Raw genomic sequence first — 27,932 nt, 5'->3', positions numbered from 1 at the left:
TCAATGTGGGAGCATGGAAGCCACCTTCGTCTGCTGCAGACGAGAAAAGAGGCTCCCCCCAGCTCCAGGTTGTGTCCTGAACCCTGCTGCCTACCACATGGTAAATTTAGGGAAATAGGATGTGAAATTCTCTTAAGCATTACTCACTGATGAATTAGAGATGTTAAAGGCTGTCATTTCTAAATGCAGCAAGTTAATTAAAAAAAAAAAAAAAGCCATCTGCAGGCTGGGGAGATGGCTTAGCGGTTAAGGTGATTGCTTGCCAAGCCAAAGGACCTTGGTTCACTTCCCCAGGACCCACGTGAACCAGATGCCCAAGGGGGCACATGCGCCTGGAGCTTGTTTGCAGTGGCTGGAAGCCCTGGCATGCCTATTTTTTTTTTTTCTCTCTCTCTCTATCTACCTCTCTCTCTCTCAAGTAAATTAAGAAATAATAAATCTTTTTTTTTTTAAGCCATCTGTGCTTATACTTGTCCCTTTCTGGAGTCTGTTAGTCAAATAGGCTGTAACTCACCTGGAACCCCACCAGAGCCAGGAGGGGAAGCAGCAGGCTCTATTTCCTGTGGAGGAAGTCCAGGGCTGAATGTCCTGCTTCCTTCTGGTCAATTGTTCATGGGGGGGAAGGCAGGCAGCCTTCTGTTTCTTCTCCGGAACCCCGAGGTACCCGTTCTTTCCGAAGCAGGAATAATGCATCCCTCCCCCCAGCACGTTAGAGGCATGTCTCTGCCTTCTAAGGAAGCGAAGCAGAGGTGAGGTGAGGGGCTGGGAACACCCATGGGTGTCCTTTCTGCCTTCTCAATGACAAGAATGCAGCTCTAGCTCACCACTTCCTAAGCTCATTCCTTTCTTACCCTTGTTGTGCACAAAGCTTCTTGGGGTGGTGTGCCCCTATAGTCTCCAGGTTTCCAGGTTAACTCTCTCCTTTCATAACTGAAAAAAAAATATGATGAGATCTGCTTATCCTACAGAGGATTCAGCAAAGGGAGAGGCCAGCGCCGTCTCCACTCTGAGTTCTGCAGCCAGCTTTTCCTCATCACAGATGCATATAACAGGGCCACTTTCAGCTCTCGGCACCTCTCCTTTACCTGGGCAAAGGGATCAACGTAGTTACCTGTAAGTTCCACTTCCCAGATTTCTTTGACAACAATTAACATCGTAGAGCCAACACAATGGTTTCTGGTTAAAAACACAAGAACTGGGCTAGAGAGATGGCTTAGAGGTTAAGGCACTTGCCTGCTAAGCCTAAGGACTTAGGTTCGATTCCCCAAGTACCCACGTGAGCCAGATGAACATGATGACACATGTGTCTGGAGTTCATTTGCCGTGGCTAGTGGCCCTGGCATGTCCCCCGCCCTCCGTACTTGCCTCTTTCTCTCCTAAATAAATAAATAAATAAATAGTTTTTAAAAAGTGCAAGGGGGGGGGCTGGAGAGATGGCTTAGCGGTTAAGCGCTTGCCTGTGAAGTCTAAGGACCCCAGTTCGAGGCTCGGTTCCCCAGGTCCCACGTTAGCCAGATGCACAAGGGGGCGCACGCGTCTGGAGTTCGTTTGCAGAGGCTGGAAGCCCTGGCGTGCCCATTCTCTCTCTCTCCCTCTATCTGTCTTTCTCTCTGTGTCTGTCGCTCTCAAATAAATAAATAAATAAAATTTTTTTAAAAAAAGTGCAAGGGGGCTGGAGAGATGGCTTAGTGGTTAAGCGCTTGCCTGTGAAGCCTAAGGACCCCAGTTCAAGGCTCGATTCCCCAGGACCCACATTAGCCAGATGCACAAGGGGGCGCACGCATTTGGAGTTTGTTTGCAGTGGATGGAGGCCCTGGCGCGCCCATTCTCTCTCTCTCTGCCTCTTTCTCTCACTGTATGTCACTCTCAAATAAATAAGTAAAAATAATTTTTTTTTAAAAAGCACAAGAACTTCAAATGTGACTGCCTGCTGTAGTCAGGGCCCCATGGTGCCTACAGGCAGCTGTGTGATGGTAAGGCAGTGAGTAGTCTCTCTGTGCTGTGCGCTTATCTGTGGAAGAAGGGTAATAAATAATACCTGCCAGTGGGTGGTGGAGATTGGAGAGCCTAATACTTCCAGACATTTTTGTTTGTTTGTTTTTTTGAGGTATGGTCTCACTCTAGCCCAGGCTGACCTGGAACTCACTATGGAGTCTCAGGGTGGCCTTGAACTCACGGCGATCCTCCTACCTCTGCCTCCCAAGTGCTGAGATTAAAGGCCTGCACTACCATGCCTGGTCACTTCCAGGCATTTTTGATGGTTAATCACTAGTTGTCAACTTGACAGGACTTAGAATTGCCGTGGAAACAAATCTCTTATCAGGCAAGGGATTTTTCTAGATTAGGTTGGTTGAGGTTGAAGGACTCATCGTATGGGCTAAGTTCCTGCTGGACCGTGAAAAAGGGGAAACATGGCTGAGCAGCAGCATTCGTTGGTCTATGCAGTTTCCTCACTGAGCTGAACATGACAGCTGCCTCCAGTTTTTGCCAACATGCCTTCCCCCACTATGATGGACTTCGAGGTTGGGTCTCACTTTAGCCCAGGCTGACCTGGAATTCACTCTGTATTCTCAGGGTGGCCTCAAACTCACGGCGATCCTCCTTACCTCTGCCTCCCCAGTGCTGAGATTAAAGGCATGTGCCACCACGCCCAGCTTCTTAAACTGATTTTTATCAGGTGTTTTGTCCCAGCAGTGACAAAGTAACTACTTCAACATTAGAACCACACTCAGCACATAGCAAGATTGAGGCGGTCAGTTATCAAATTAACAGCCAGGTGTCTTTAGCCATCTTTGCCTGGGACATCGCTATAGCTTTTGAGCTTCTGAAACCTCTGACTGCCATTACCCAGAAAACAAACTTTTAAAAGTGTATGACTGGGCATGGTGGTTCAGGCCTCTAATCCAAGCACTTGGGAGGGAGAGGTAGGAGGGTCACTGTGAGTTCGAGGCCACCCTGAGACTACAGAGTGAATTCCAGGTCAGCCTGGACTAAGTGAAACCCTACCTAAAATAATAATAATAATAAATAAAATGTGTGTGTATTTTCATATGTGTGCAGGTGCATGTGGAGGCTTAAGAACAGCCTCAGGTGAGTTCTGCGGGAGTCATCCTTTGTTTTTGAGACAGAGACTCTCATTGGCTGGAGTTCATCAAGTAGGCTAGCCTGACTGGCCAGCGGGCTCTAGGGATTCACCTGTCTTCCTCCCAGCACTGGAATTACAAACACACCTTTGCAACTCACGTTTTCTTTTTTCTATACGGGCCCTGGGGATCAAACTCAGGTCTTCATGCTCACAAAGACAGAACTTCACCAAATATCTCAACAGCCCCAGCAACTTCTTTCATTTTCTTCTCCTTTGGGATTCTGCATGCCTTCATTTTATGCCTGTAAAGAGGCAAATGGAAAAACAAAAAATCTTATCACTGTATTATGAAGAACACTGTCACCTCCCTTTATTTCTGTTTCTTCTGTCCCATCTGAACTTGAGTCATAGTCATACCCAGAGCCCTTTCCAAACAAACCATTGATCACCCTGTTCTCCCAGTTTTCCCACCATTGCAGTACTGTCCCCCAAATGTGCACACAGTGCAGAAACGGCTGTAACCCATGGTTTTTTAATGATAGTCTTTCCTTTCTGGCTATACACAGATGAGTCATAGGCACAGTGTTCAAGGAACTTGAAACTGGCCTGGGAGAGAAAGCATGTGCTTTAGGTAAGAGAGTACTGAATCAAAATAAATATTTGGGGGCTGGAGAGATGGATTAGTAGTGAAGGCATTTGCCTGCAAAGCCAAAGGACTTTGGTTCGATTCCCAGGACCCACGTAAGCCAGATGCACAAGGGGGCACACGCGTCTGGAGTTCATTTGCAGTGGCTGGAGGCCTTGGCTCACCCATTCTCTCTCTCCCTCTTAAATAAATAAATAAAAATAAAGTTTTTAAAAGGTTTTAAAAAGTAAATATTTGGGCTGGAGAGATGGCTTAGTGGTTAAGCGCTTGCCTGTCAAGCCTAAGGACCCCAGTTCGAGGCTCGATTCCTCAGGACCCACGTTAGCCAGATACACAAGGGACGCACGCGTCTGGAGGTCCTTTGCAGTGATTAGAGACCCTGGCGTGCCCATTCTCTATCTATCTGCCTCTCTCTCTCTCTCTGTCTGTCGCTCTCAAATAAATAAATAAAAACAAAAAAAAATTTTAAGTAAATATTTGCTAAGTAAAATAGAAAGTGAAAGCCCTCAATTGGCTTATCTGTGTAAAGGGAGATGGGCCACTGACCATCACATTTGAACTCCAGACTTGCATGCCCCACACCTGGAGGGGTTCACATGCTGAAACAGGCATCCATCTCAGTGTGGGACGCCTCTCCCTACTTCCTGCTCTCCTCACCATCCTCTCTCTCTCTCCCTGTCCAGCCCTGAGCATCAGGAGAGCAAATTCTTCCTTTAAGACGGACCAGGAGTCCAGCTACATTTCACCACTTCCAGCTCAACCATTCTGCTACACGCCACCAGCACCCTGTCTGCCCATTGCAGTGGCTTCCTCAGGGCTCTCCCTGGCTCTGCCCTCGCCCCTTCTCCTCTAAGTCCATTCTCACCACAGCAGCCCAGGGGATCCCAACACTGCCCTGCTCAAAGCCGTCCAGCAGACCCCATTTCAAGGTCAAAGCCCCTGCCAGCGCCCTCCAGTCTCCTAGGACCTGGCCACTTGTCCTTCTCCAACCTTAGCTACTATTGGCCTCTTCATGTCCCCTCTGACCCCCGCCTCCCTGGTCTTCTGTGACCTATCAAGGGATTCTTCACCTCAGGCCTTTTCACTTGTTTTCTCCCCTTCTAGAATGTTCCCCCACTGGATTCCAAGTTCTTCAAGCCTTTCTTTTCAGTGAAGCATGATAGAAACATGTTATTAAAAATGATTAGCTCACCTGCTTTCTTTTTCTCATACTATCAATTACCCACTTAGTGATTTCGCTTCGAGTCTGCCCTCCAGAGGGTGGGAGCTTTTGTTGATTTCGTTTTGTCTTATGTTACTCTATCCTGATGTCTAGATCTAGGTCTTGTGCACAGCAGACATTCAGCAAATGTTACCTGAAAAAAATGAGCCCATTTCAGTTGTCAAACAGAATGTTTTTTTAAAGCAAGGCTTATTTTTTTTAATGTTTTATTTTTATTTATTTATTTGAGAAAGAGAGACAGAGATGGACAGAAAGAAGCAGATAGAGAATTGGGCATGTCAGGGCCTCTAGCTGCTGCAAATGAACTTCAGACATATGCACCACTTTGCACATCTGGCTTATGTGAGTCCAGAGGAATTGAACCTGGGTCCTTTGGCTTTACAGGCAAGTGCCTTAACTGCTAAGCCATCTCTCCAGCCCTCAAACAGAATGTCTAAAGGGCTGGGGTGGGAAGACATCTAGAAAGCATCTTCACTTAATGTTCACTATGGCTGGATGCTGGGATTTAGAATAGTCCTAATTTCTGCTTTTTGACATTTCTGAATATCTTATAACAATTGCATATCTTACAATTACATACAACCACAAAATATAGCAGAAAATGCTGCCAAAGGTAAGCAGATTCCATAGACAAGGGTGTTTTCTTGACAAAAGATGTGCCCTCCTCCTCTTCCTTCTGCTTTAATAATAGCTCATAAGATATTTTATACCCAAAAATCTCTATTTCTGGTTTTTCTTAGGAGATGGAGAGCGGCCTTCCTCATCTCACATTTCATCACTTGTCCTCTTGCCTGCTTCTTTAGACCCTGACATTGACCTTAACCTTGCAGATGAAACACCCAGGGAAGCAAAATTGAAAAGAGACTGATTACTTTTGGATGGCAGACAGGGTCCAAGACAGGCTGGCCTTTAATAGAGTTAGATGAGCTAAGCTTCTCCTTAGGTCTCCTTAGAGACATTTCCTTTCTTGTAACAAACTTTTCTGAGCTGAACTATTATTGCTAATGTTGATTGTTCACGTGACAGGGTTGAGTAGAACCTGGGAAATCAGTGAGGCTGTGTGTCTTTCTAGGCATTCCCAGAGACAATTTGGTCACCAAGGAGCTGATGTGATGACTGATGAGTAATATGGTGGTGTTATTGGGAAGTACTGGATGTAGAAGAAGGAGCCTCCACGTGGGAAGTAGGTCCCTGGAAGTGTGTGCTTAGGGGCTGTGTCCATCTCTAGTCTCTTCCTGTATTCCCTTTCTCTGCTTCCTGCTAACCCCTCTCCACCATGATGGACTGATCATGGTGGACTGAGCCCTCGGAAACCATGAGCCAAAATAGTCTTTCCTCTTTTAAGTTGTTTTTCTTGGTTATTTGGTCACAGTGATACTGAAACCTGATTAATACATAAACATACAGAAGCATCCACACATACAGATCGCTGAATTATTGTGAAGTTCTTACTGGTATAACCACCGCCCTCCAGGTCTACAAAGAGAGCCTTATCTGTGCTCTGGGGGTCCCTGTTGTGCCTCTTCCAATCTGATCATTTCTCCCCTTCCCCAGATTAACTAGTGTTCTTCTGACACCACAGATTTAGTACTTTTGAACTTTATCTTATCAAATTCAGAGAGTGCACTATTTGATGGGTGGTTTCTTTAACAGTATGTTAGTGAAGTTCAAGGGATAGGCAGAGATTTGACAACCCAAAAGCAGAGGGAAGGACATACCAGGTAACACACAGTGTGAACAAAAGCCCAGGAGACAGTGTGCTGGATATGGAGGGCTGGTATATGCTACGTGAGAGGAAGCATACATGTGTGAGGAAGGTGCCATATTGGATATGGCCATGTGGAAGAGTATGGACTTTATTTCTTAGGAAATGGAGAGCTAATAACTATGGTTTCGATATGGTAGCATCTCCCAAAGGCCCCATGTGTTATTTAAGGCTTGGTTTCTAGCCACTGACAGATGTGAACCTTTAGGAAGTAGATCCCAGTGAGAAGCCCTTAGGTTGTTTGGAAATTTTGTAACTTTGCATATTCTCTCTTATCTCTCTCTCTCTCTCTCTCTCTCTGTCTGTCTGTCTGTCTCTCTCTCTGTCTGTCTTTTCCTGGCCATGGGGAGAGCAGTTTGCTCTACCACATACTCCTGTGTGCTGTTCAACACTCTCACCAGAAGCCCAAGAAATAGGCCCAGTGATCTTAGACTGGGACCTTCAGAACTGCAGGCTGAACTGTGAACTGGATAGTCTGTCTTTTGTATGAGTTAATTATGTGAATAATATTACTGAGCCGGGCGTGGTAGCACACGCAGGCAGAAGTAGGAGGATCACCATGAGTTCGAGGCCACCCTGAGACTACATAGTGAATTCCAGGTCAGCCTGAGCTAGAGTGAGGCCCTACCTCGAAAATTAAATAATAATAATAATATTACTGTATTCATGATCACATTATTTCATTATGGTGATGAAAAAGTTAACACAATATGGAAGGATATTGAGGTGAATAAACACATGATAGGAACTAGATTTTAGCAAACATTTAATATTAAGTGCAAGGCATGTTTTCATCTCATGACAGTACCACTATTCCCTAGTATGGTATTTGGAAAATACTTAATTTTGAAAGGCAAAATAACAGCTTTTGCTGTTCAAGTCTTCAGGGTCCTTGTGACCTTTGTAAAGCTTGAACATGCTGTAAACACACAGATGTGCGCTTTGTTCTGTTTCTCTCTAAAACCTGTGGCCTGCTTGCTGAGGAGGGCCCGGGGTTTACAGGCTTTTCTAGCTAATCGCTGAGGCCTCCTGTTGCTCTCCTGGCTGTAGGGAAGGTGTGGAGGTGGGGGGACCAAGAGGACAGCAGGGGCCTGTGCCAGGGCCATTGCCTTGGGAGAAGCCTCGTGGGAGTCCTGATGCACGCATGGCTTTCCAGAAACTGGAAAGACATGAAGTGGGAGAAAATGCCCCGTGTGTCACATGCAAGGGCCTGTAGGATAAGATCTCGATCCCACCAGGGATTAGCTCTGGAGAAAAGGTGGTGGATTTGCAATTTCTTGCAAAAAGCCAGGATGTGAATAATGAGGCCTTGGGTGAAGGAACTGGGGGAGGAGGAGAGAGGCAAAGATTGGAAGAGGTTCTTCAAGGTAAAGGGGAAGTTTGACTTGACATTGGATATGACACGGGACAGTTTTACAGAATTCAAGGTGGAGAATGCATTCAAGCTAGGGAGCTCCAGAGCCAGGAGATGTCACCTCTCTCTATCCCTACCCACCCCATTTACGGAAGAAAGGTTGAATCCGGGGATGTTATTTCTTACAGAAGTCATCCTTGATAGTGCCTGCCTTCAGGGACAGGATGTAATCTCTGGATACCTAAGCTGGATCCTTGTTCCTTTCATTTGGGTAAGAGGGTGGCTCTAACCCTGGGCTATAGTGCTCGGCAGTCAGGTGAACAGTGAGGCTTATCTATCCCTGGCCCACCTCAGCTACCAGGGCACCGATTTTAGGAATAGAAAGCCCTTATATCAGCTTTCTGAATATTAACACCATTGGCATTTGGGTCCAGGTAGTTCTCTGTAGTGACTGTCATAGGCACTGTAGGATGTTTGCCGGCATCCTTGCCATGGTAGGTTAAGCATCCCCCTCCCCTCTGCTCTTAAAGTTGTGTCCTTTGAAGGTGTTTCCCGATACTTCCAAATGCCCCTGGTGGAGTGAGTGTGGAGGCAGAAAGTCTCCAACCCTTGAAAACAAATGTCTTGTACTATTGTGCTCATGGTGAACTCCAGCATTGGATGGGTTGGACAAAAGCCTAAAATTAGGAGCCTGGAGAGATTGCCCAGTGGTTAAGGTGCTTGCTTGCCAATGCTAATGATGGGGGTTCAATTCCCTAAAACCTACCTAAAGCCAGATGCGCAAAATGGTGCATGCATCTGGAGTTCCTTTGCAGTGGCTAAAGCCCCTGGTGCACCCAGTCTCCCTCTCTCTCTCTCTCTCTTTCTCTCTCTCTCTCTCTCTCCCTCCCCTTCCAAATAAGTAAGCCTAAACTTGGGCTTGGGGTATAGCTCAGAACGGTAGAATACTATTTTACCATTCAAGAGACCCTGGTCCATCCACAGCCACATGGAAACCAGAGGTGGTGGGTAGCACACGTATGTAATTGAAGCACCTGGGAGATGGAAGCAAGAGGATCAGAAGTTTAAGATTATCCTCAGCTACATATCAAGTTCAAGGTTAGGCTGGGATCCATGAGACTGTATTTTTAAAAAAGTCTAAAATTGTAAAGATTTCATTGTAAAGATATAGTATCATTTGTAGAGAATTAAATGATTTGTAGTTTTTCCAAATAGTGTTTAAAAAGCTGTTTTGTTCATTTGGTCAAAAAATATGTTTTGTTTCTGCACCATATGCCAGGAGCGATAGGAGTCACTCAGGGAACAGGAGTGAATGAAATGAATTCCCAAACACCCGGGGTCTAGGGCGCAAGGCATTTCTTGATTCCTACAGGAGATGGGGAGAGGGAGAGAAGCTATAGAAGACCAAAAAACAACAGTAAAAGTGGCTGGAAAGCCAGGAGAACATTCTGGAAAGGTCAACACAGAGATGGAAGGATGGGATACAGGCTTGATGGGCAGGCACACTAATGTTGGTACCCTGGCTTTCTGGGGCTTGGCCCAAGGACTTCTTACCCTCATCTCACGTGTGAGTGAGGATCATAACCAAATTCTTCCCTGATTGTTCTGCAGGCTTAATAGGAAGGCTCATTTAAAGCAATACCTGGGGCTTGCTCAGCACCCAACAGGCCTACAGAAGTTTCTCTGGTCACCTGTCAGTGGATACTATTTTATGGCTAGTGCAAAGTTAGGCTGTCAGCAAAAGCATATCCATGCCAGCAGAGATCGGAGCGAGTCGTTGGTGTGGTTCCTTTACTTTTGACTGCCTCTTTGTCCCTTACTGATGGCATGTTGGTTATGCCTGTAGTTAGTTTCAAAGTATCACAAATACCATTAAGCTTGCTATTTCCTAGGCATGCAGAGCTATTGAGAAGGCGCTAACAAAGGGATAGTCCCTGGAAATGAAAGCAGCAGCGGTCATTTTTTTCTAAATTGAAAGTGAAAAGATGCAGAGTAGTACTTGTGCCTTTGAGGTGAATCACTAGGTGACAGGGATGATAACAAGTGCTTAGATATGAGCTGACATGTAGAAGCGCCCGGGAAAGGTCTCCCGTTGTGACCTTTGCTACAGAGAACAGAGAGGAAGTCAGGTGGTGTGTGAAAATATTGAGCTGTGCACAAGGCAGTTACAAGAGTATCTCATAGGTTTTCACCAAGGCCAATGAGGAGGTAGGTGGTGTTATGCTTCCATTTGATAGATATGGGAGCCAAGACACAGCCTGCTGCTGGGAATAAGCTAGCACACTGTGGAAGCAAGGACTGGACCGGGCATCCTGGCTCCCTAGCCCCTGCTTTCCAAGTACTGAGCTTATCAACAGCCTTTTACCACCTGGGCTATTTTTTCTGTTTATTTTTTATTTATTTATTTGAGAGCAACAGACACAGAGAGAAAAAGGCAGAGAGAGAGAGAGAGGGAGAGAGAGGGAAAGGGAGAGAATGGGCACGCCAGGGCCTCCAGCCACTGCAAACAAACTCCAGACGCATGTGCCCCCTTGTGCATCTGGCTAACGTGGATCCTGGCGAATTGAGCCTCGAACCGGTGTCCTTAGGCTTCACAGGCAAGCACCTAACTGCTAAGCCATCTCTCTAGCCCTTATTTTTTTTTAATACATAGTGTTTATTTTTGCATGTGTAATATGTGTGGTGTGGTGTACACATGCATGCGTGTACATGTCTGTGCAGATGCCCTCACAGGCCCGCAGAAGCCAGCGCAGAATTTCGGGTGTCCTTCCTCTATCACTCATTTGTGTATTTCCTTGAGATGAAGTCTCTCTCTGAACCCAGAGCTACAGTTCTCCTGAGCCCCAGCAATTCTGTGGTCTCTGCTCCTCATAAGACAAGAGTTACAGCTATGCCTAAAGGTCCTTGGGTTTGTGGCAAGTTCTCCTACCTGCTGAGTTACCATATGTTATTATAGATAAGTCTCACGGCTAGAGAAGTTTGGGCATGGACATCAAGTGAAAGCAATGAGCACATCATTGACCCTACAGTGGGTGATCTGTACAGACCACCGGGGTGGCCGCCAGGCTGCAAGGGCCCTTGAGAGTCAACGGCGGTAAGAACGGGAGAGCCTCGGCGTACATTTGCATCCTAGGAGTTAGGCAGTAGCAGGCAAGCAAGAAAGAAATAGCAATACAGCGGCAGCCACAGCCAACCTTGAGCATGTTTCCTTCTTCTCCCCAGGGCAATGAATATACATGGCAAGTAAGGGAAATGGGCTGCAGAGGGAAGGAAGAAGGTGAAGATGTTTGAGGGGATGGCATGGTACCTAGCATACTCTTGGACGAGCTCATTAGCTGCCTGCTTGAAGGAGCTGTTTGGGGCTTTGCTCGTTAATAATTTCCAATATATCAGCAGACACAGGCTCTGGAATCAGCGATTGCATGTCCAGTGTGGGCCCACACAGCCCTGCAGCCTTGCGTTCTCTTGGTATAGATGGTCCATGATTCAATTGTAGTTTGATCCCACTTCTGTTATTCTAGCCATGCAGTCTTAGATAAATAAGTCCCTTCATGTCTTTGAGGTTGCCTCTGCATTGGTACAGTGACAGGGACACCAGCTTCCAATATGGACAAAAGGCTGTCCTTCCCTGACAGGGTAAGGCTTCATTAATCCTTAATGTGGGATGTTTTTGTCTCACAACAGAAGAGAGGTCAGGGTAACTAACTTCCTTTGATGCTAGAGGGGTGACTGGAGCAAAATTGTGATATTCTGCATCATGTGCATAAGTGTGTATAACATTCATCAAATTTTATTAATTTACTACATGGATTCTAAAATCATTGTTCTCGATAGCATTAAAAACCTTACATCCTTTATTAGCCACGTTCAGGGCTGAAACTCAGGGAAGTCACGAGCTAGCACTGCCTGGGATATAGCACCATTCTTTGGACATTCAAGTCTACCTGTTCTGACCTGTGTCAGTGCCCAGCTCTCGGGAAGGAGAACCGCATCAGTACCATTTTGCTTAGCTGCCAGAGCTACACCATCCAACTCAGCACATGCTTAGAGTAACTACCATGGGGAAGACACCAAGGAACGTGGAGAGCACAAATACCAGTTTGATAACGCCTGTCTGGGCCCACAATAAAAGCACAGAGCAGGAAGCCGTGACAAATACCCAACTATCTGAGGTGCAGCCATTTGGAACACAGCTTGAGGTGCATGAAAGATGCGCACGTGCAGGGCGTTATGGAATTCCATGCTGAATAGGGCTGAAGGTTTTACATAGACCACCCTGCAAAGTTATCCTCTTACCTCGTGGTGTGTAGGAAGGTTATCACTCGGAAACATTCTCTTCCTCTCCCTCCCCCACCTCTCCTATTCCCAACTGTATAACACCTTGTGAACACCAGTCTCTTCAAGCTCCTCATGACCCAGGATGCAAGTAGAAGTCGATAGCAGTAATTCACCTGTGGCCAGGGACCCCAGGGCTGCCCAGAGAAGCTGCTCAGCTTAATGCTCTGCTCTAAATTTCCTAGCAAGGTTTGCACCAAACACCCCACACTTTCACTTCTCAGACCCATCTTCACAAATGATGCAGCTGATTTAGTTGCATGAGACCTTTTCATGGGTTCCGTGAGCTCAAAGCTATTTAACAATAAAAAAAAAAAAATTGTTAATGTCATTGGCCATTTCCACTCTCATCCTCACACAAATATGCAATGGTCTTTTCTGGAGTCTGACTGAGATTGATTTTGACAACAGAATATAGGCAAAAGCAGCTATGAGAATCTAGTTGTCTTTTCCTAAGCCAGATATTAAAAAGATTAGCAGAAATGTATTTTGGTTTTGAAAAGTATAATCCTTTCTCTCAAAATGTTATTTACACTGACAGGAATGAATTTATACTATTATTCTAAGTGAATTAATAAGTTACCATTAAAAATGTTTTCTCCACTTACTGAGGATATGTGAAACCTGGGGTTTGATCCCCAACACCAAGTGAATAGATAAAACAAAAATGTCCTCCATTTTAGTTTCGGGTTTGTTAAATAGCAGCAGATCCGACTCAGAGAAATCAAAGCCTTCAGGACTGACACCAACTTTTAAGATTATAAAGGGTGAATGTTTTTAATAATTTTTTGTTCATTTTTATTTATTATTTGAGAATGAGAGAGAGAGAAAGTGGCAGACAGACAGCGAGAGAGAGAATGGGCACGTCAGGGCCTCCAGCCACTGCAAACGAACTCCAGATGTGTGCGCCCCCTTGTGCATCTGGCTAAAGTGGGTCCTGGGGAATCAAGCCTCAAACAGGTTCTTTAGGCTTCACAGGCAAGCGCTTAACCGCTAAGCCATCTCTTCAGCCCTAAAGGGTGAATTTTTACTAGCGGAAAGAAGTCCTATGGGAATGAGGCCCAGATAGACTGAGCACGTTTATATTTGTTTATTTCTGTAATCACACTGACATCGGGGTGAGAGGCGGCAACTTTGTTATGAATCTGTGAACTCACAGGACTTGCCCGGCTGCATGTACTCACCACTGGTTTTGTTCTGGTTTTGTTCCCCACTGCCAGGTCTCACAGCAGTGGGTAGTGCCCTCAGAGCAGTGGGTAGTGCCCTCACAGCAGTGGGTAGTGCCCTCTGTTGCATATGGAGCTTCCCAAGGTGGAGGGCTGGAGGATGGCCTCATGCTAAGCAGGCTGCCCACTTCCTGAAGTGACACAGAGAGCGGCATGTGGTGACCTCTAAGGTCTCCCTTGAGGTTAGGGTGCCAGGAGCATCTCTTCCCCCATCACGTCCAAGGCCACAGGCTGGAGTCATGAGGAGCGGGGAATATAGTCGCGGTGGGGGAGGCAGAGGAGATGTGGTGGCATCCTGCCAGCCTGACGCTGCGCAGTGCCCATCAGAAGTTCCTGTCTCCCGTGGGCAAAGTGGCAGTGGGCTGGGGCTCCAGCCTGCAAGGAGGGCTGCTCGAGTGATGCCCACAGGGACATTGTAGGCCCATGGCGACGGCAGGGTGGGAATGGGAATGGCATGTTCTCACACTTGTGACTCTGACTCACTGAAACCGATCCCTCCCTTCCCTTTGGGGGGCCCCTTTCCTCCACTTTCAGCTCCAAAGTGCTCCTGTGACTCTCCTCGCATTTCTCTTTTTAAAATCCATCTTGTAAAGAAAGGAATGCTACACTGTATTGCTGCCCATGGCTTAACAGACCCTTGAAAAAGAAACAAGGAAGTCCTGGAGACAAGACCTTTACCCGGGAGCACCCTAGAGTGACCGTGCTCCGAGGCAGGGCATTTGAGACACTGGACAAGTAGAATGGGAAAAAGAGGTTTTCTAGCATTTATCAAATCATGCTCGCAGGTTTAAAATCTGCACTTCTCACCATCTGCCTTTCCTTCTGCATTCTCACCTTTTTTCTTTCTTTTTTATTGTAAAAGGATGCAACGTGTCCTGTATCATATCCCAGAACTTGTCATGATCTTGGGGATTCAAAGGTAAATAATGTGGTGTCATTGAGTGGAACCGGGGAAGCCAGCTGATGCTCACAGGAGGTTAAGGCAGGTTCTGTGAGGAGAAGGTACAGGGCAGCCTTTGCGAAGAAGGAGGCCAAGAAAGTGCTTTGTCCTGGCTCCAGGAAAAGTGGGTATTATATAATTCTTCAAATCTTGTATTTATTTATTTGCACGGGTAGGGGAATAAGGGTGTCCTGCTACTGCCGAGGAATACCAGATGCTTAGGCCACTTCTTGTGTCTGGCTTTATGTGTGTGTTGAGGAAAGGAAACGGCTTTACGCCTTATGAGCAAGCACCTTTAACCGCTGAGCCATCTCCCCAGCCCAGAAGAGGGTTTTTTTTTTGTTGTTTGTTTGTTTTTAGGAGAGCAAGCGTATTAGGTACTCTAAGCCAGAGAGGTTAAGTAACATAGCCAGGCCGCGTAGCTGACAGCACCAGTCTGGATACAGTGCTGCATTGTTTCCGGGTGACAAGGTAAGTAAGTGAGAGAGAAGGTGAGAAAGAGGGGGTGGATGCAGACTCCTGGGCCATGCTTTCCATGATGCCAGAAAACAGAAAATAGAAACATTTGTGCACCAGGACCAGAAGAAAGCCTAGTTCTGGGCTGGAGAGATGGCTTAGCAGTTAAGGCGCTTGCCTGTGAAGCCTAAGGACCTAGGTTCGGTTCCCCAGATCCCACGTAAGCCAGGTGCACAAGGTAGTGCATGCATCTGAGGTTTGTTTGCAGAGACCAAAGGCCCAGGAGCGCCCATTCTCTCTCTCTCTCTCTCTCTCTCTCTCTCTCTGTCTCTCTACATCTGCCTCTTTCTCTCTCTCCCTCTCTCTAAAATAAATAAATAAATTATTTTATTTTATTTTTAAAAGAAAGCCTGGTTCTTTTGGGGGTCATTGCTTCTATTCCTGTTACAAATCATGCACTTGCATACACAGAGTACATGCCACGTGCCGGGACCAACATTGAGACTTGTATCTTTCTCCCCGGAATCACAGGGGCCTCGCTCACTGTGCTAGACAGGCTCAGGTCAGCCAGCGCTGGTGCAAAGCTCCAGGCTGCTGCCTTCAAAGCCCTTGGGCTCCTTCTAGTAGCGGACGAGCTGCTTTAGGTCTCATTTGCTTTCCTTCCTTGTGTTGCCTTTATCACAAGTGTGGGAGAGCAGGGAGGGAGCTGATAGGGGAAGGTTTCCTGAAAAGTACACAGCCTGGACCAGCCGAATGAGTGGGAGCAGACCCCACTTTTCCAAGCCTGCTGATCAAATGGATTTGGTACCTTACTGACCAGTCTTTCTCTACCTTTGGGAGACTGGCTGATGCCATAGTCTTCTACCAACAGCCCGGGCCCCAAGGACTTCCTCCCCCCTTTCATGCCAAGAGACAATTGGCTATGAATTTGCAGTGGGGCCAACAGGAACCCAGCCAGCCAGGAAATCTGAACTGGACAGTGATGAGGTCATTCTGTTGTCTGTCCATGGAACTTCCAGGACTAGATGGCTCTGCTTTTGTTTCAGAGACCACGTTGAGTCACTGGTCTTTGGTGGTTCTTTCATGTTGAAGGAGATGTCCGCAAGGTCTTGTCATTGGTGGTGAAGTCCGCAGGCCAGCGGGAAGCAGAGTGGATGGGTTGCCATTTCCCTTCTGGCACTTGTGATGTGTGACTTTGGGCTTAAAACTCTGCATAGCGTACCCTTTACTGGTTAAATTAATAAACTATGTATGTTTAAATTCCCTTTTGTGGGTGCTACTTGCCACTGCTCTTTCCTTTTCTGGGGATCTCTTCCCTCAGACAGAAGGAATGGGTTTGTTAAAGAAGTGAAAAGCAGAGATATGGGGGTCAAATTGCTAGCTAGACTTCCTTAACAAAAACCACGTAAGGGGCTGGAGAGATGGCTTAGCGGTTAAGCGCTTGCCTGTGAAGCCTAAGGACTCCAGTTCGAGGCTCGGTTCCCCAGGTCCCACGTTAGCCAGATGCACAAGGGGGCGCACGCGTCTGGAGTTCGTTTGCAGTGCTGGAAGCCCTGGCGTGCCCATTCTCTCTCTCTCCCTCTATCTGTCTTTCTCTCTGTGTCTGTCGCTCTCAAATAAATAAATAAATAAAATTTAAAAAAAAAAACCACGTGAAACATCAAATTCTGGTGATATGAGGGTGATGCCTAGGCGGAGACGCTGAGTGCGAATCCTGACTAACCTTTTGGTTAGAGGCTAAATTGCCTAATGTCTCTGCAACTCAGTTTCCTCAGCTGTAAGCAGGTCATAATTATATTTGTTTCAGGGGATGGTCGTGGGAAATGAGTTCTGTCAAATTCTTAGGGTAACACATGGCGTTCAGTAAATGTCCCACAAGTTTTAGTTACTGTCATTATCAGGCACCCTAAAAAAAAGTACCACAAACACACAACAATTCTGATTTCATAAGATACACCTAGTTTCTTTTTTTAATAGAATTTTGCTCTATGTATTTGCAAGCACAGAGGAGAGGGGATGGAGAGAGAGAGAGAAAATCGACTTATCAGGCCCACTAGCCCCTGAAATAAACTCCAGATGAATGTGCCACTTTGTGCATCTAGCTTATGGGTACTACAGAATCAAACCTGGGTCATTAGGCTTTATAGGTAAGTGCCTTAACTGACGAACCGCCTCTCCAGTCCCTCTTTCTTTCCTTCCGACTCACTATGTAGCTGAGGGTGACTTTGAACTCCTGACTCCCCTGCCTCTACCTTTCAAGTACTAGGATCACAGGTATACTGGTTATTTTCTTGTTACTGTGACCAAACACCTGACAAGAAGCAACCTAAGGAAGGAAGAGTTTATTTTGGCTTGTAGTTCAAGGTCGTAGCTGGTCACAGGGAGGAAGGCATGGCGGCAGAAGCCTGACGCAGCTGGTCACATGCGGTCCACAGTGAGGAAGCAGAGTGATGAATGCTGATAACTCAGCCAACTCTCCCATTTTTCTAAACTCCAGACCGCAGTCCACAGGAAGATGCCACGCAAAGTTGGCGTGGGTCTTCCCACCTCAATTAACCTAATCAAGATCAGCAGAACCCAGAGGAGAACATAATTTTAATAGTCCCTAACGGGCTTGCCCAGAGGCTTTTTCCAAGGTGATTCTAGGTCCTGTTAAGTTGTCAAATCAATATAATTACCACAGGCATGTGCCACCATGCCTGACGCAAGCTAAACTCCTGCCAGAGGTAATGTGGAGCCTCATGCTAGTTACCACAGGTCTGACAGCTTGTTGAGGTGCCAAAGAGCTGTTTTGGAGGCTTTGGCTCTTCATGCTAGAGGTTCAATGTTGGTCAAACAAACACTTCCAAGCCACAGCTAGCTTCCTTCCCCTCTCTCCTTCCTTCCCTCCCTTACTCCCTTTAATGATTGTTCACTGAGTGCATATTCAGTGAAAGGCCCGTCAATCTATGGATGTCTCCAGTGGACAGTTCAATGCTATGTGCATCATAGACAGGCCACAAAGATGCAATCGTTACTGCCGGGCTTGGGTGTACTCAGTATCACTTGCCCTCAGATGTCCTTAGATCCCACCCCATTAGATCTCTCATCAGGCCTTCCCAGAAAGGAGCTGTTTGGATCTCCAAAGGAGGTGCCTGGACAGGAGGAGGGGAAAGATTATTCAAGGTTACACATTCTGTTTCTTCAGTGGAAAGTGCAGCAGGGGTATTTTTTTTTTTTTCTGTAACATTTTGATACCATCAGCAGACTAGTCACCCAAGAAATTAAAACACAGGAAGCAGAGTCTACCAAGGAGACTCAATTAAGATCTCCCCTTGATCTTATACAGTCCCTGGCCCTTTACAAAGCAAGTTTGACTGACATGGAATTCTTTTGTCCTGGACAGCATTTCCCTACTGTGTTTGCAGAGTGTAGTTTCTTTAATCTGTTAAGAGTATTCCACGGGAAGAAATTAAATTGTTGGGCTGGAGAGATGGCTTAGCGGTTAAGCGCTTGCCTGTGAAGCCTAAGGACCCCGGTTCGAGGCTCGGTTCCCCAGGTCCCACGTTAGCCAGATGCACAAAGGGGCGCATGCGTCTGGAGTTCGTTTGCAGAGGCTGGAAGCCCTGGCGCGCCCATTCTCTCCCTCTCCCTCTATCTATCTTTCTCTCTGTGTCTGTCGCTCTCAAATTAAAATAATTAATTAATTAATTAATTAATTAAATTGTTGAATGTTCCTTTCCCGCTGACCACCTCCAAGGTCTTAATGTACTAAAACACGCTGTAATTTGGGCACGGGATTCTTCCCTTGTTTTCTTTTTCTTTTCACTTGTGTGTGTGTTAGGCGTATACATGTGTGTGCTTGTTACTTATGTGTTTAATGTGCCGTGTGTGTGAGTGTGGTTGCCTGAGTGCCACGGTGGGCACGCGTGGAGGACAGAGGCCAACTGCAGGTGTCTGCCCTCCCTACCTTCTCCGAGGCAAGGTCTTGCATTGCTCACTGCTGCGTGCACCAAGCCAGCTGGTTCAGGAGCTTCCGCGCGGGGGTTCTCCCGTTTCCATTTCCCTCTGGCTATAGACATACTAGGGTGACAGACACTCGTGCTAACAGTGTGAGTTCACATGAGTTCTCGGGACCTGAACTCCGGCACTCACACTTATGAATCAGGCACTTTCTACTCCCAGCCCTGTGTGTGTGTGTGTGTGTGTGTGTGTGTGTATAAGTCTGAAATCCATGTTAGGTGTCGTATCTGATTACTCTCCACTTTCTTTTGTGAAACAAGGCTAACCTAGCCAGCCAGCAAACCCTAGGAACTGTCTTGTCTCTGCTTCCCCAGTGATGAAATGATAAGCAGGTGCCACAACGCTTGGCTTGGACGTGGGTGCTAGGGATCCTCAGGCTCACTGAACAAGCATTTTATCCACTAAGCCATCTCTCCATCATCCCCTGTATGCAATATTTCTGAACAGCCTGAATAAATATTTTCTCCACTATCATCAGTAGCAACATCTTGTAGCAGTGCCCTTTCTCAGAAAGGACCGTCTTGGAAAGCTAACTAGAATTCCTTGCTGAAAGACACGTGAAACACCCACACTGATAGTTCATATGATACCTGGGGGAAGCAACTGAGTGAAAGGCTGTTCTGTTACACCTTAGCTACCACCACTTCACGCTAACGACAAGCAGAGAGCTTTTGCTCAGGGCATCCTTGACTGGGCTGGACACACTGGCATGGGCAGGGGCAGTTGCTCCTTGGGGACAGGGCATCTCTGCTATACTGGCTTTCTACCTCTAAACAATCCCCCTCGTTTCTCAAATCCATCAGAAAATTGGGCATGTTGGATAAGAAAACGTATCTTCCCCAAACAGTTCTACAGTGGCCTTTTCCTAAGTTAGAAGGTCCAGATGACTGAAGTTGGGAAGGTTTGAACCGTAGGAAGAAAAAGTGTGTGATTTGTGATTATTTCCACCTGTGACAAGCTGTGTGACCTTGAGAAATGTCTCAACCATTTTTTTTTTCAACCTCTTCTGTGCAAAGGAAGTAGTGACAGTATTTGTTCTCTCCTGATCGCAAAGTCCCCGACAGGGTCTACACATTACAGGCCCAAGATAAGTATCAATATGTCATTGTTAGATACAGGTTTCATATTTGTGTGTATATGTAAGAGACAGGATAAGGGAAGAGAAGAAGGAAAGGAAGGAGGAAAATCATATACAGTGCTTAAAGTATAATATAAATTTCCATGTTGCAAAGGACTAAAATGAAAAATAACATTTCCTTTAAAGAGCATCCCTTTCACCTGAAGAGAAAATTTATAAATGCAGCCCTCTACAGAGTCCTAGGTATCCATATTACAGATTGTGTATTTATTAGTGTCTTAGTTCAAACATCAGTATGTGGAGAGTTTGGCGAGCTTGAGTTAATCCCCTAAGGCTTCCTTCCTATTCGATGCACCTTGTGTGTGATCATGATACCAAACACACTAAATTAGTGGCTAGAGGGTTGCAAGGCTTTGATATTGGAGGAAAGCAGGCTTGGTTGCCTGGAGGGGTTTTGGTTGGGCCTCTGACCATCCTCTCATGTTCCTTTCCCCACAGGCAGAGGTGGGTGAACATGAACACACCCCTGCTTATTCCATCTGCCTTTGCATGTATCCAGTTCACAGCACTGTTTTACGTCATTGTTCATGACGGGCATGTGGGAATGCTCTTCATTTTTATTTGATTTGTTTTGGAAGTGGTGAGAATATGAATGTCATGCTTTAAGATGATCACCTTAGCCTGGCATTGTGGCGCATGCTTACCATCCCAGCGCTCGGGAGTTGGAGGTAAGAGGGTTGATGTGAGTTCAAGGCCAGCCTAGGCTACAGAATGACCTCTAGGTCAGCCTGGACTAGAGTGAGCTTGCCTAAAACAACAGCAATGACAACAAAAAGTAATTTACCTTACTTTCATATTTGTGGTACTTGTTGGCTTCTTCTTCACCTTCATCAGTGTGGAGTGTTACAGTATGTGCAGACTGTAAAGAAAGGCTAGACATGCCAACTAAACTGAGAACAGACTGCAGCACTGGACTTTACCATAAAGGAACTGACACAGTTTATTTAGAGAAACAATTATTAGGGAAATAAACACACAAAGATTTCTTGTTTTGAATGCTATGCATACTTTTTACTACTTAAAAAAAAAAAGTATTTCTTGGCTAAGGACATGTCTCAGTGGTTAAAGGCCTTGCTTGCAAAGCTTGGTCACCTGAGTTCAATTCCCCAGTACTCATGTAAAGCAAGATGCACAAAAGTGGTGCTCATATCCAGTGGTCGTTTGCAACAGCGAGAGGCACTACTATGCCTATTCTCTCTCTCGCTGGCTCGCCAATAAATAAATTTTCAAAGTATTTTTGTATGTCAAGCAGCATACCGAATATTTCACGTAGGTCTCATAAGCTTCATCTGGGCTTCAAGAAAGCTCCAGGGTATGTTCATGGCTGCAATGGGGTTTACATGGCTCCAGTGGAGTCAGAGTATCAGAGGTGTGACCTGGAGAGATGAAAGAGGGTGTCCACAGGAAGTGACAAGGCCAAGGCTGATCGTGAGAGCACACACTGGAGATAGAGTGAAAGACATTGGAACAAAAGTCAAGGATGTGAGCTGCCATGATGTTGGAAGAACTCCTTCTATGGATACTGGAATTACCCAGAATTATGACACAGGAGTGGAGCCCAATGACAGGATGGGGGGCATGGATTGGTACTGGTATTAGGAGAGCTGCACATCCCACGCTGATGCAACAGTCTGCTGGCTAAATTCAAAGGCCTCCTGGTGCTAGGAAAAATCCAACGCATTCTCTGTGCTGGAAAGCTTTGCACCAAAGAAAGTTATGACTATCTCAAGACTCTGGCTGGTGATGTTCACATTGTGAGAGGAGAACTTGATGAGAATCTGAATTATCTAGAACAGAACATTGTGACTGTGGGACACTTCAAAATTGGTTTGATCCATGGCCATCAAGTTACTCCATGGGAAGATACGCCCAGTTTAGTCCTTTTGCAGAGACAGTTTGATGTGGACATTCTTACCTCAGAATATACACACACACAAATTTGAAGTACTTAAGCATGAAAATAAATTCTACATCAATCCAGATTCTGTCACTGGGGCATATAATGCATTGGAAACAAATTCTATTCTATCCTTCCTGTTAATGGACATCCAGGCTTCTACAGTAGTCACTTATGCCTAGCAGCTAATTGGAGATGAGGTGAAAGTAGAATAAATGAAATACAAAAAAAAAAAAAACAAACTTTAAAGCCAGGCCTGTCTTAATAATTTTGTTTTTTTCTTTATTTTTAAAATTTTATTTTTATTAGACATGGGCACACTTAGTATATAAACAACACATGTTGGTACCATCATTTCCCTCTTCCCTGCTCTCTCCAAAGAGGCCCTCCTCATTGGGGATGTAGGTCAACCCTATGGGGATTGTGGGTCATGCATTGTAGGGGCAATAGTCAGTTATGGGGGAGAGGCAATGTTTCTGTGAATAATGTCCCAACTTGTGGCTCTAACAATCTTTCTTCCCCCTCTTCCACAAAATTCCCTGAGACATGTTGGGCGCATTTTAAATCTACTTCAGTGATGGGCTCTTAGGAGCCTCTGGATGTCTGGTGCGGTAGGTGTTGAGTGTCCTCAGTGTCTGTCTCCTTCACCCTTGTGCTGATATCAGGTTCACCGAGAAAGCAGCACTCTTGCTCGTTACCTCAATTCCTCTGTGGTTTCAGCTGGGGCTGGGGTGAAGTGCTCTGGGTCATTTATCTCCTCAGGTCCCACTGCCATCTGAAAAAGAGAAGCAGAATTTCCAACAGAGAATGAAGTAAGCACTGGTTAAATGGGATAACCATTATTAATTTAGAGAGAATTTAAAGGGTATAGAGCCTCTTATAGCCCAAGATTAACAGGAGCTTGACATTGGAAAGCAAAATCATTATCTGGATATGATTCTGACTTGTTTCCCAGTTCCAGATATGGTTTCCTTTCCACTAGGTGGATCTGTTAGCCAATGCAAGAGCAGTTGGTTACCCACCTTGGCTGTGTGCCACTATTGCACTTATGTGAGCATCTTGTCAGGTTGTTTGCTTCTGAGTAGCTTAGACTTTGAATTGCTTGGATAGATGTTTGCCACTTTCCCCTGGTAGCTCATGTAGCGCCTTCCAGCACTAGATGGGCTGTTTGGGGACTGGCTGTCTTCTGAATTCCAACCAGTCCTCTCCATGGTTCATGACAACAGCAAATGGTGTCTTCAGCAGTAGGCTTTTACCATTAACTTCTGGTGGGTAATCAAGTGCTCTGACAGAAGTCTGTCTTGTTTGTTTTGGGAGACCTTATAGGTCTCTCTGATCAACAGTTCATTGTTGATATGAACCATATCCTGGTACAAGGAATTACAGGCCAGCACCAAGAGAAAAGAAAAAAGAAAGACAGGAAAAAAATAGAAACAGGAGAAATTTAAGGTTAGACTTCATCTCACCCTCTTCAGGGCCCTTCAATTCAGGTGCTCCCCCTAAGGTCCTGTTGAAGGTTCAAACCTTTTAGTCTAACTTCCAGAATATAGGATTCTATTGTACCACTGCAATTTGGGTTTGGTTTTGTGTCCCTTCCCCATGATTTCCCTCCCCCAAGCCCTACCCTCCCTATTGTCCAAGCCTCAAGATGCTGTTCAGTTATGTCAGCAACTCGGGCTGATCCATGTTAGGAACTGCAGATAAGTGAGACCATGCAACATTTATCTTTCTGTGATCTATGAGTTTGCATAGTATGATCTGTTCCAAGTTCAACCATTTTTGTACAAATTTCATTGTGTCATTTTTTCTTACTGGTGAGTAGAAATCTGTAGTGTAGATATATCACATCTTTGTTATCCATTCGTCCAGTGATGGGCACCTGGGAGGATTCCAGTTCTTAGCTATTATGAATTGAGAATCTATAAACATGGTTGAACAAATATCTCTGAACTGAGGTGTGGCGCTTTTAGAGTAAATGTCCAATAATGGAATAACAGGGTCTGCTGGTAACTCTATATTCATCCTTTTCAGGAGTCTCCATATTGATTTCCATAGTAGTTGTACCAGTTTACATTCCCACCAATAGTGAATGACTGTTCCTATTTCTCTACATCCTCACCAATATTTGTTTTCATTTTTTTAATGTTTGCTATCCTTACTGGAGTAAAGTAGAATCTCATAGTTGGTTTAATTTGCATTTCCCTGATGGTGAGGGATGTTGAACATTTTCTTAAGTGTGTGTGAGCCATTTGTAATTCTTCCTCTGAGAACTCCCTATTCAGTTCTCTGCTCCACTTTTGGAGTGGGTAGTTTGATTTTTTTTTATTGCCTAGTTTTTTGAGTGCTTTGTAGATTTTAGATATTAGGCTTCTGTCAGTGGTATAGCTGGCAAAGATTTTCTCCCATTCAGTGGGTAACCTATTGGCTCTGTTTACAGTATGCATATCTATGCAAAAGCTTTTTAGCTTCGTGAATATCATTGGTTGAGTGCTTGTTTAATTTCCTGGACTACTGGGGTTCTGTTCAGGAAGTCTTTTCCCAGTCCTATACCATGGTCAGTGCCTCCTATTTTTTCTTCCAGTGGTTGGAGAGTTTCTGGCTCTTGAGATTGGTTGTTTGAGTGTTCTGTGTGGAGTATTCCTTCAAGTATTCTCTGTAGGTTTGGGCCAGGGATCTGGGAGGAGCAGAGAAACAGGGATCTAACCTTCTCACTCCATGCCACCATGCCTGCCTGCATCTGTTGTTTTCATTCCCCTGTTCAAATCAAATAATTAAACACTTAATAGCCACACATTGTACCACTTTTATAACATTTACGGTAAAATATCTTCTCTGTTAATACATAATTGCTCTAGGTTTCTTGTAAACTACAAGACTATATTTAGTCTGCAATACATGGTTTCAGTGAAAAAAGGCCACCTTATAAATGGTTATGTAGTAATAAAAGTTCATCTGTGTAAGTATCTTCAAAGTTTGTATTCAGTCTTCATTACAAAACTAGTGTATGAAGAGAAACAATCTAGACACCCTGTATGCATTTTTCTTTTTTAAAAAAATATTTTTTTTTATTTATTTGAAACACACAGAGAGAGATAGAAAGAATGGCATGGCAAGGCCTCCAGCCATTGCAAAACAACTCCAGACACATGTACCACCTTGTGCATCTGGCTTACATGGGTCCTGGGGAATTGAACCTGAGTCCTCTGGCTTTGCTGGCAAGTGTCTCAACCACTAAGCCATCCCACCAGCTCCCTGTATGCATTTTCTATTCTCTACTAATAAATGTTTACCTTTCATTTATAGTTTATTGAAGAACAAAAAAGAACTATGACACAAGCAGTAGCCAAGAGAGTGACCATAAACCAGGAGTGAAAGCTTTGAGGGCAGAGGAAAATCATACTGGAGTCCACAGGGACCAAAACAGGGAGAGACAGGGAGGAAAATGGCCTGATGATGGTGTGAGGATTTTGAAGGAGAGACTGTGGTCTGATAAGAACATAAATAACAAGGAAAACAAATATGCTGCCCTCCAGCCTAGTGAGACAAGGGAAAGCAGCCCCCACCATTTGGGAGGTTTTATGGGGGGGAGGACAGGGGACAGGGATCAGCCAGAATTCAATTTGCACAGTCATTCTCAAAGTGTGCCTCTGAGAACCCAGACAATCTTTAGGTCCCTGCCAGACACCTACAAAACTAAAACTACTTTCACATAAATACCGAGATAGTATTCACCCTTTTCACTCTTATTTTTCACAAGTATTCAGCCACTGTAGAGGCAGTGTGATATGATAATGCAAACGCAGTAAATGCAGAAACAGGAGAACCCAACTGTCTTCTATTAAGACAAATATTAAACAACGTACACAAATGTAGAACAATATCATCCCTCCTAATACCTTGTTAGTCTGGGGGAATGATATTTTAATAAGGTGGTAATTTTATTATGTTAATTTTAACTTTTAATTATGAATACAGTAAGTAAATATTGATAGATATAACGAATACAAACAAAAGTTCTTTGGGGTCCTAAGATCAAAATACTTGACAGCCACTGAGTTAGGGCATAAAAATTCATAAGAAACTAAAGCTAATGATTTTTACTAGTGCTGAACATGGGCTGAAGAGAGCATGCAGATAGCTTTGGAGAATGGGGATGGGCTGGGGAATGTGCCAGAAAGGGGATAGGAGAAATACCACAGTGATAACTCTGTCTGGGATCACGAGACCCTCATTTATCCCACATTGTTTATGCTGATTGGAGAAGACAGGGAGAAAGGTCAAAGGGGCAGAGTGATGGAGACTGTGAGTGTTTCAGGAATCTGGGGCACATGGTACAGTGGTGACATTTCTCCTGGGGACAAGATCACGCCAAGAGGACAGTCATTTCAGACTATGCGCGGGAATTTCTTCACTTGAGTTTTATTTTGTGAGAGTGGGTCTTGCTATATAGCCTGGGCTGGCCTGTAACTTGCAATCTCCCTACCTCTGCCTCCTGAGTCTTGGAGTTACAGGTGTGTCCCATCACACCCAGAGCTTTAGTATAGATCCTCAAAAAGCAGTCTGTTATATTCCCCTTGTCTTGTATCAGGTGCCTACTCCCCACTTCCAGCACTGGGCACTTGATACAAGTCATGGACCACCTGCTCCATCCTGTAGTCAGAATGTATGGTGGCTCCAGGAAAAGGGGATGTGCTCTGGAAAGATGTCCCCAATACCTGCTATGATGGTTGGAGAAGATGAAAACCTCTTTTGGGAGAACTTTTAGTCATTATTTGGAATGTTCCCCCCACTGAGACACATCTTGATGGGGGGGGGGTACGCTGACCTTCTATTGGAACCAACCACTCTGTTGTTACACAAAGTCCTAGGTGTGGTGCCCAGCACTGTATCAACCAGGTGTGGTGGCGCAGGCCACCAGCACTTAGGAGGTGGAGGCAGAAGGATCAGATGTTCAAGGCCAACGTGGACTATATTAGTTAGACCCTGCCTAAAATCAAACAAGCGGATTGACCCTGCTGACATGCCATCATAGGAAAGGAGGTAGAGAAGAACATTAGAACCTCACCACTCCCTCCTAAGCCTCACTTCTGCCCCTGCTGCTGTGGTCTCAGAAGGTGGTAGAATATATAGAGCGTAGATGTTAACTGAATCAGGAAACTCCATCCATGCAGTTATGGGAACATATTTCATGCTTGAGTGAGAATTTCCCACTTCCCAGCGGGGTGAGACTGCTTTGGGTCACCCACACCTCCGTAAGTAATTGCTCATCCATGCTCTGTAATGTAAGCGCAATATACTCATTGGCTCACCAAGCTATAGTTGGATAGAACCATTGCTTTGATACATTGTTGGTGCCCTGTCTGGGGTGAGTAGGCATGTGTTCACCTGTCCCCAGGAAAAGTTCACACAACACAGCTTCTACCATAATTCTTGTGTGTTTCCATTTCAGCCTAGTCTTCTGAGTTGGTATAACCGCCATCCCTTACCTGCAGGGAATGACTTAGCGCCACCGCAAATCACATATCCTGTAGGCTCAAGGCTTTCTGGACACACATTGCCGTCAAGCTTTTCTGTTCACAACTTACTCTTTTCCTTCTTACTAAGCACTTATTAGGTACTGCAGCCAAACATTTTGCAGTTTGAGATGTAACAGAAAACAAAACAAAACAAAATGTTTTTCACATTTACAATTTCACCAATAGAAGGTTTTAAAATTGTATTTCTTTTCAAACAAGGTGAGACAGAGAAAGAGAGAGGATGAATATGAACAGGCATGCCAGGGTGTCGACCCACTGCAAACGAACTCCAGATGCATGTGCCATTTTCTGGGTGTGACTTTACGTGGGTACTATTTATCTGAACTCAG

General features: G+C 45.2%; 1 protein-coding gene and 1 pseudogene across 1 annotated transcript in view; both read left to right on the top strand.

Moving 5' to 3' along the window:
• Positions 1 to 27,932, top strand: part of Prr5l (proline rich 5 like) — a 151,125-nt gene that overhangs the window by 24,619 nt on the left and 98,574 nt on the right. The window lies entirely within an intron of this gene.
• LOC101601035 lies at positions 14 to 22,265 on the top strand (annotated as a pseudogene).

Source organism: Jaculus jaculus, chromosome 8 (genome assembly GCF_020740685.1).
Source record: "Jaculus jaculus isolate mJacJac1 chromosome 8, mJacJac1.mat.Y.cur, whole genome shotgun sequence".
NCBI lineage: Eukaryota > Metazoa > Chordata > Mammalia > Rodentia > Dipodidae > Jaculus > Jaculus jaculus.
This window is presented reverse-complemented; position numbering and strand designations above follow the sequence as displayed.